Source organism: Coffea arabica, chromosome 3e (genome assembly GCF_036785885.1).
Source record: "Coffea arabica cultivar ET-39 chromosome 3e, Coffea Arabica ET-39 HiFi, whole genome shotgun sequence".
In the NCBI taxonomy this organism is placed as follows: Eukaryota; Viridiplantae; Streptophyta; class Magnoliopsida; order Gentianales; family Rubiaceae; genus Coffea; species Coffea arabica.
In genome coordinates, this window is record NC_092315.1 from 44,181,586 (window position 1) to 44,190,483 (window position 8,898).

At 36.7% G+C, this 8,898-nt stretch overlaps 1 non-coding gene across 1 annotated transcript; it reads left to right on the forward strand.

The window, feature by feature from the left end:
* Positions 1 to 1,428: 1,428 nt before the first annotated feature.
* LOC113738319 (small nucleolar RNA R71) lies at positions 1,429 to 1,535 on the forward strand. Its single transcript, XR_003460105.2, has one exon. It is a non-coding gene; the product is annotated as a small nucleolar RNA R71 (small nucleolar RNA).
* The last annotated feature ends 7,363 nt before the right edge of the window (positions 1,536 to 8,898 follow it).

Sequence of the window (8,898 nt, forward strand, 5' to 3'; positions counted from 1 at the left end):
AAAGGGTCTACCTAATAACAAATGTGAGGGATCGGGAGAATGATCATCATCCATGTCAAGTACATAAAAGTCAGTCGAGAATATCAAATCATTAATTTTCACCAACACATTCTCAACCAACCCATCAGGGTATGCATTAGTTTGGTCAGCTAATTGAATAATTATCCCAGTTTCTTTTAATGGGTTTAGGTTCAGAGAAGCATAGATAGATTTTGACATTATATTGATCGATACTTCTAGGTCCAACATGGTCTTCCTAATCAAAGTATTGCCTATTCTATAGGGGATAGAAAACATACCTGGGTCCCAGGACTTCGGTGGGAGTTTCCTTTGTAGAATCGCTGATACAATCTCCCCAACAATGACTCTTTCATCTCCCCTTAGCCTCCTTCGATTGACACACAAGTCTCTAAAAAACTTGGCGTATCTGGGTATTTATTTGATCGCATCCCGTAGGGGAAATTCCTAGTTTCAAAGGTTCGTTGCCGAAAGGGAGGCGGATTAGTCTTAGTTGTAGTGATAGGGTCCGGGAGTACCTTTGGATCATTGTTGTCTCTGCCCTCCTCTTTAAGTTCTTTCTCAATTCGTTTCTCGTCCTTATCCTTAGGAATCACAGGTGCGGGTCCTTGGACTTCCTTGTCACTTCTCAAGGTCATTGCGCTTACATTCTTTGGATTCAACTCAGGTTGAGATGGCAACTTCCCTTGAACTTGGGACTCCAAACGGTTGATCGCTATGGCCATTTGATTCATTTGACTTTGCATGGATTGCATCTGGCTTATTTGATTTCTTATGTTCTGTAATTCAGAATCCGTCTTTTGTTGATGTTGCGCGGTAGTAGCCATCAGTTGTTTCATCATCTCCTCCAAAGATGGACTGGAGCTTGATGGCGGAGGTGGTGGTGGGCGAGACTGGTACTGCTGGTGATGCTCTTGCTGTCTATTTGGTGCAAAATTGAGCTACCTATTGCCTCCATAACTGAAGTTAGGGTGACTTCTCCAACCCAGATTATACGTATTCGAGTACGAGTCATAGGGCTTTCTTGGCGCGGGTGCGTGACCAGCCATATTCACTTGTTCCGCGCTTTCTTCTTGAATCATTGGGCACATCTCTGTAGAATAACCCATACCAGTGTAAATTCCACACACCTTGGCCTGTGACGCATTTCCTACAGCTAATTGCCTAACAAAAGAGGTTAGCTCTGTTAATTGCTGCTGGATGGAAGATGTCTCTACCTCATTCATTTTGCATGTCAGGACATCCTCCTTTGTACTAAACTACTACAAATTTTTAGTCATTCATTCAATTAGCTCCCATGCTTCTCGAGGAGTCTTGTTCACCAATGCCTCTCTACTTGCAGCATCAATTATGCTTCTGTCTCTGAAAAGTAGTCCCTCGTAAAAATATTGGATGAGCAGTTGCTCACTTATTTGGTGCTGAGGGCATTTGATGCACAACTTCTTGAATCGCTCCCAGTAATCATAAAGCGACTCCCCTGGATGCTGCTTGATGCCGCAGATCTCCTTCCTTAGACTTACAACTTGAGACGCAGGAAAATATTTGTCCAACAACTTTTTCTTCAACTGGTCCCATGTGGTAATGTTACCTGGTGGTAGGTAGTACAACTAGTCTTTTTCAGAGTCCTTCAAGAAGAAGGGGAATGTCCTCATTTTTATCTGCTCTTCTGTAATACCCGAGAATTTCATGACGTTGCAAACTACATCAAACTCTTGCAAGTGCTTATACAGCTCCTCACATGGTAAACTATAAAATAATGGCAAAAGATGAATTGGACCAGATTTTAATTCAAATGGAGTATTATCATTCAAACTCGGGAAAGTAATTCATAAAGGCTGCTGATTTAAATAAGTAGCAGCCAACTCCCTTAATGTTCGTGCATTCGCCATAGTGACTTCTTCTTGGTCCGAGTCACTCGAAGTGCTACTAAACGAATCTGTTGGTTCAACTTCTGGCTCAGGTCTTTGAGATGTAGTACTAGAGTGCTCTTTTCTGAGTTGTCTGGTTTCTTTCCTTGTTCTACGCACAATTTTCTTTACCTCGGAGTCAAAAATTAATTCATCTGTATAAGAAGAATGAGACATACACTCGAAAAGCACCAGAAAATTAGAACAAAAATGAATGATAAAAAGAAACAAATAACTGACGCCAGTCCCCGATAACGGCGCCAAACATTGACAGGTTGTCAATGCCTGTTCAATAATAAAAATAAACCTAATTGCTAGTTAAAATAACCAAAACTTGATTCTAAATACTGGAGTAGGGAGTCTAGGTGTGCAATAGGTTACTTGATTCACCATATTCCCGAAGAGTTTGCTTAATTCGATATACCCGAATGGAGTGACTTTTTTACAAATAATTATTAATTTGTAAATAGGGTAAGTAGGGTCGTATCCTCAGGGATTGGGGGTATTTGTCTCTTTCGAAATTCAAAATAACATGGGGCGTATTTTTGTATAAACGATGACGATCAAAGAAATTTAAATAAAAAAAAAATAGCTAACTAGAAATTAAATGACAATTTACTAAAATTAGAGTAACAATAATTAAAGGTCTAGCCAAGAAATAATTTGAACAATGGTTCACCTATTGATCATCGATGCAAAGACAATTCCAATTATTTACTAATAAATAGGTTATAACTGCCAAACAAACAATGACAGTCAACCCCTCCTTATTGTGTCGGTGATTAAGATACGCCCGTTAATCACTGCTCTAATTGAGAAATAATCCCAGGTACGCCCGTAAGATTTAATTCCCCAATTGCCTTGCGTATTAGATGAGTCCTTTTCTAACCAAATAACGCACTATCAGGGTTATTTTAAATTAGCCCGCGTATTCCCCTAACACAAACCCAATCATGTCAGTTGTCATTATTTCAAGGCAATTAAACAATTACGAATTTAATGTCCTAATTGACAATAGATTACCAAATTAACTAATTATCTGGTTCAAAGACAATCGATTAATTGGATAATCTTAAGCACTGTAATCAAAAAATATGCGAATACCAATAAATAAAAAAAAAATTAAATCGATCTTACAATTTTTAGGCGAATCAAAGTCTCCATTGTTTCTTGACCAGAGTAAGGGAGTTAGTTCATCTTTGATGCAAAAAAACATATAAAATTGAAGCAACAGTCGTGGCCATCAATTGGGTAAATTCAATTCGTTGGAATACTGACAAAAAAGCAAATCTACAAGAAGTGATTAAATGTCTTCACTTCGTCTAACATCCGAAGAAAGAAAAACTATTAAGAGCCAAAAGAAGAAAAAGTCAAAGTTCTCCTAATTGCTCCTCACATACGAGGGAAAACTACAACTACCAAAAGCTAAGAAGGAAAAGTCAAAGAGCAAAAGCTCCAAAAGATAGTGCTAGTTCTCTGCTCCTAATTCCTATCAAAGTCCTACTCTAATATTGCCTCTCTTCTATGCGGCGGCCCTCCAAGGAAAAGGAAGCTTGAGCCGTCCTTCCCTCTTTAGCAATTACCAAAATGGAAAAAGTTTTTCTTTTTTCAAAATTGCCCCTGGGATAAGCTTTGTTACTTGGACTCCTTTCCTATCAAATTGACACTTGTTATCATATTTTCGTTCTACTCCTTGAAATAAATGTAAAATATCAAAAGTGAGTAGAATCTAACAATTAATCCACATTGGGTCAGGTAATAGCGGAAATTAATAATAAAATAAATGATAAAATTGTAACCTATCAGTAATATGAATAGCAAACATAGAATGAGAGTTAACATGATATTTCATTGTATCAAAAATATTAAAGTGGACTATTTCTCCATCAAATTCCATCGTGAGAGTACCCTTACTAACATTAATCTTAGTTTGGGCAGTACTAAAAAATAGCCTTTCTAATATAATGGGTGATGGATTTAGGGCACTTCTATCATCCATGTAAAACACATAAAAATCAGCAGGAAAAAATAATCCATCTACTTGTACTAAAACATTTTTAACTATCCCATCCAGATAAGCAAATGTACGATCAGCCAATTGAATTATTATTCCTGTTTCTTTTAAAGGTCCTAAATTTAGGGAATCATAGATTGATTTAGACATCACATTAATAAAAATCCCTAAATCTAGCGTGGTATTTTCAATCTTAGAATGTCCAATCTTACAGGGGATAGTAAACATACCTGAATTTTCGCATTTAGGTGGTAGTTTTCTTTGTAAAATCGCTGAAATGGTCTCACCTACCACAATATGCTCATCCCCCTCAACTTCTTCTTGTTGACGCACAAATTTTTCAAGAATTTAGCGTATTTTGGCACCTGCTTGATCGCGTCCAACAAAGGGATATTTATTGCCACCTTTCGAAACACCTCTAGAATCTCTTTTTCCTTATCTTATTTCTTTGGTTTTTCTAACCTGCTCGGAAAAGACGGTGAGTTAGTTCCAACTTTAATTATAGAATTAGAAATTACCTCTGGATTTGCATTTCTCATTTCTTCCTCCTCAAGCTCTTTTTCAATTTGATCTTCATTTTTATCATTCGGAATCACAAGTTCAAGTCCTTGAATTTCTTTCCCGCTCCTTAAGGTCATTACATTTACATTCTTCGGGTTCAGTTCAGGTTGATAAGGTAATTTTTCGTAAACTTGAGATTCCAGGCGGTTGATTGCTACTGCTATCTGATTCATCTGATTTTGCATTGATTGCATATGACTCATTTGATTCATTATGTTCTGTAGTTCAGAATACGTCTTTTGTTGATGTTGCACAATACTAGCCATAAATTGTTTCATCATATCTTCTAAAGATGGATTGGAGCTTGGAGGAGGTGGTGGCGGGCGAGGTTGATATTGCTGTTGATACCCTTGCTGTCTATTCTGTACAAAATCTGATTGTCTATTTCCTCCATAAATAAAGTTAGGGCAATCTCTCCAACTAGGATTGTAGGTACTTGAATATGGGTCGTATTGCTTTTATGACGCGGGCGCGTGGCCAGCCATGTTTACTTGTTCTGCATTTTCTTCTTGAACCAGCGGACACATCTCTGTAGAATGATCCAAGGCAATGCATACCCCACATACTTTGGCTTGTGGGGCATTTCCCACAGCCAGTTGTCGCACGAAGGACGTCAATTCAGAGAGTTGTTGTTGGATGGAAAATGTTTCTGCCTCATTCACCCTACACGTCGGGACGTTCTCTCTTAAACTAAATTGCTGTGAATTCTGAGCCATCCCTTCAATCAACTCCCATGCTTCTCAAGGAGTCTTATTCACCAACACCCCTCCACTTGCAGCATCGATTATGCTTTTATTCCTAAAGAGTAACCCTTCATAGAAATATTGGATGAGCAATTGCTCACTTATTTGGTGTTGAGAGCATTTGATGCACAACTTTTGAACGTCTCCCAGTATTCATAGAGAGACTCGCCTGGGTGTTGTTTGATGCCACAGATTTCCTTCCTCAGACTTGCAACTCGGGAAGCAGAAAAATATTTTTCAAGAATTTTTTCTGCAATTACTCCTAGGTGGTGATATTGCCCGGAGGTAGGTAGTACAACCAATCCTTCGGCGTGTCCTTAAGAGAAAAAGAGAACTCTCTCATTTTGATCTGCTCTTCAGTAATTTCAAGGGGTTTCATACTAGTGCAGACCACATTGAATTCCTGCAAGTGCTTGTGCGGCTCCTCACCTGGAAGGCCATAGAAAGATGGTAAAAGGTGAATCAATTCGGACTTTAATTCAAAAGAGGTATTATCATTCAAATTAGAAAAAGTGATGCATAAGGGTTGTTGATTTAAATTAGGTGCAGTCAACTCCCTTAAGATTTGTGCATTCGCCATGGTGACTTCCTCTTGGTCTGAATCACTTGAATTGTCACCACACAAATTTGTCGACTCCACCTTTGGATTAAGTCCCTGAGGTGGAGCACTGGATTGTTCCTATCTGAGCTGTCTAGTTTCTTTCCTAGTTTGGCTTGCAGTCTTCTCTATTTCAGGGTCGAAAATCAATTCGCCCGTATGAGAAGAACAAGGCATAAATTAGAAAAAATATCAAAAAATTAAAATAAAATGAACTTAAAAAGAAACAAATGACTGTTGCCAATCCCAGACAACGGCGCAAAAAATTGACAGGTGCCGAACCTATGCAATAATAAAAATAAACCTAATTGCCAATTAAAGTAATTAAAACCCGATTTTAAGTACTGGAGTAGGGACTCTAGGTGTGCAATGAGTTACTTGATTCACTCTGTTCTCGAAGAGTTTGATTAATCTGATATACCAGAATGGGATTGCTTTTTCACAAGGAATTATTGATTTGTATAAAGGACAAGTAAGGTCGTCTTCTCAGGGACTGGAGATATTTGTCTCTTTTGAAATTCAAAATAACAAGGGGGTGTTTTTGTATAAAAGATGACAATTAAAACAGTTTAAATAAAATAAATAGCTAACTAAAAATTAAATGACAATTTACTAAGATCAGATTAATAATAACTAAAGGTCTAGACAAGAAATAACTTTAGCAATGGTTCACCTAATTGATTCTCGACGCAAAGATAATTTCAATTATTTACTAATAAATAGGTTATAACTGCCAAACAAGTGATGATAGTCAACTCCTCCTTACTGTGTCGGTGATTAAAGTACATCCGTTAATTACTGCCTTAATTGAGAAATAATTCTAGGTACGCCTGTAAGATTTAATTCCCCAATTACCTTACGTATTAGAGGAAGCCTATTCTAACCAAAGAACGCACTACCAGGATTATTTTAGATTAACCTGCGTATTTGCCTAACACAAATTCAATCGTGCCAGTTGTCACTATTTCAAGGCAATTAAACAATTACGCATTTAATGCTCTAATTGACAATAAGTTACCAAATTAATTCGACATCTGGATCCAAGATAATCAATTAATTAAGTAACTATAAGCACTGCAATCAGAGAATACGCAAATACCAATAAATAAGAGGAATAGATAAAATTAATTCGATCTCATAATTTTTAGACGAACCAAAACCTCCGTTGTTTCTTGACTAGAAAAAGGGATTTAGTTCATCCCTGGTGAATCAATTTCACGCAGATTTGCAGAAACAACAATCGTAGACATTGTCTCCGATTTCGATGATTCAATTTGTTCAAATTGGGAAAGAAGAGCCAAGACTACAAAGTATGACCAATTGTTTTCCTTGGTCTTGACATCCGCAGGAAGAAAACAACAAGGAGACGAAAACGCAAAAGTCAAGTGTAAACCTTCAAGTCAAAAATGTCTGCCATCTATTCTTTTCTATCTAATTCCTATCTGCTTTCCTTCTCTCCAGCTCTGTGGCGCTCCAGAGGAAAAGGAAGACTCCTAGGTTTGCTTGATCTCCTCTCTTTTCGGGAACTGCCAACAGAAGAAAAGTTTCTCCTTTTCCAAAAGTGCCCCCGGAATAAGGACTGCTACTTGAACTCCTTTTCTGATAACCGTCAAATTAGCACTTGTTATGGTATTTTTGTTCTACTCCCTGTAATAAATACAAATTTTCAAAAGTGAGTAGAATCTGACAGTTAATCCACATCGGGTTAAGTAATAGGGGAAATTAATTATAAAATAAATGATAAAATTGCAACATATTAGTAAGTTAAGCTACGGTGGCCCGAGCCATGGGGTGTAAGCATTTAATGCATTGGACGTTGGACTTTTTTAAGTTTGTATTTTGTTTTTACTTTTCTTTCTTCCTATCTTTGTTTGATATCTCATTATTGTTCTTTATTAATCTTGAAAAAGGATTTCATTGTTTTCTTTTTAAAATTTATTTGGAAAAAATACAAAGCGATTTGCAATTATTTGGATCTAAAAGTTTATTGTCGAACACCTCAAGTATTATGTAATCCGTTTAATGTAATAAATCGGAATCTAGGGTGAATATAATAGAAGCTAGGGTTAGTTACATTTACCTCCCTTGAGATTTCGTAAAAATACCAATCACTCCATCAAGTTTGAAATAACAAGTTCGGCAAGGCAAAAAGGAGCCAATGTGGAAGATTTCTGAGGTGTTATTACGTTGAAGGAGCATGTTGCAAGAGATTTCTGTCCCTTTGTAACGTTTAGATTTTACCTTCAACACCCTTTCAATTTTTTTTTGATAAAATATAACATTTCATTCCATGAAATCTGCACTAATGGTAACAAATAAATTGAGCATGTCATAGATACAACTAATCTGAAAATCACAAGAATTTTTTCATAAGATTTAGTTACATTTACCTCTCTTGAAATTTAGCAAAAATACCTATCACTCCATCAAGTTATTTGACTAAATAACATGGTTCGGCGAGGCAAAAAGGAGCCATCGTGGAAGATATCTGGTGTTGTTATTATACTGAAGGAGCATTTTTTTTTTTGACAAAATACTGAAGGAGCATGTTGCAACTTATTTCTGTCCCCCCGTAATGTTTAGATTTTACCTTCAACCGGAAGCTTTTTTGCTTTGACACCTTTTCAATTAGATAGCACCACTACAGCCTACAACAGTACCCATTTTACGAATTTTTTTTCCTTAATAAGAGATCTCATAAAAGCTAGCATATATGTGCATGGTGAAAGCTTAAAATAATGAATTAATCAGATTGGGAAGGGTTGGGTTAAATGATAAGGTGGGATGAATTATAAATTAGAAATTTTGAATTCAAAACCTTCCACTTTAAAAAAAAACTGAATTAATTAGATCAAGAGCATAGTACAAGTTTGTTTTGCACCACTAGTAGCACCTGCAATCACCAGCAGATGCTTCACTATTAGTGTTTACAGACATCAACCGATGGTTTACAAAATCAACAATACAGTTTTACACTGCACAATTTATTGTTGACCAAATTATAAACTTGAAATATGAATGATAAATAGTTACAGATACATGAAACTTCAACTGTAG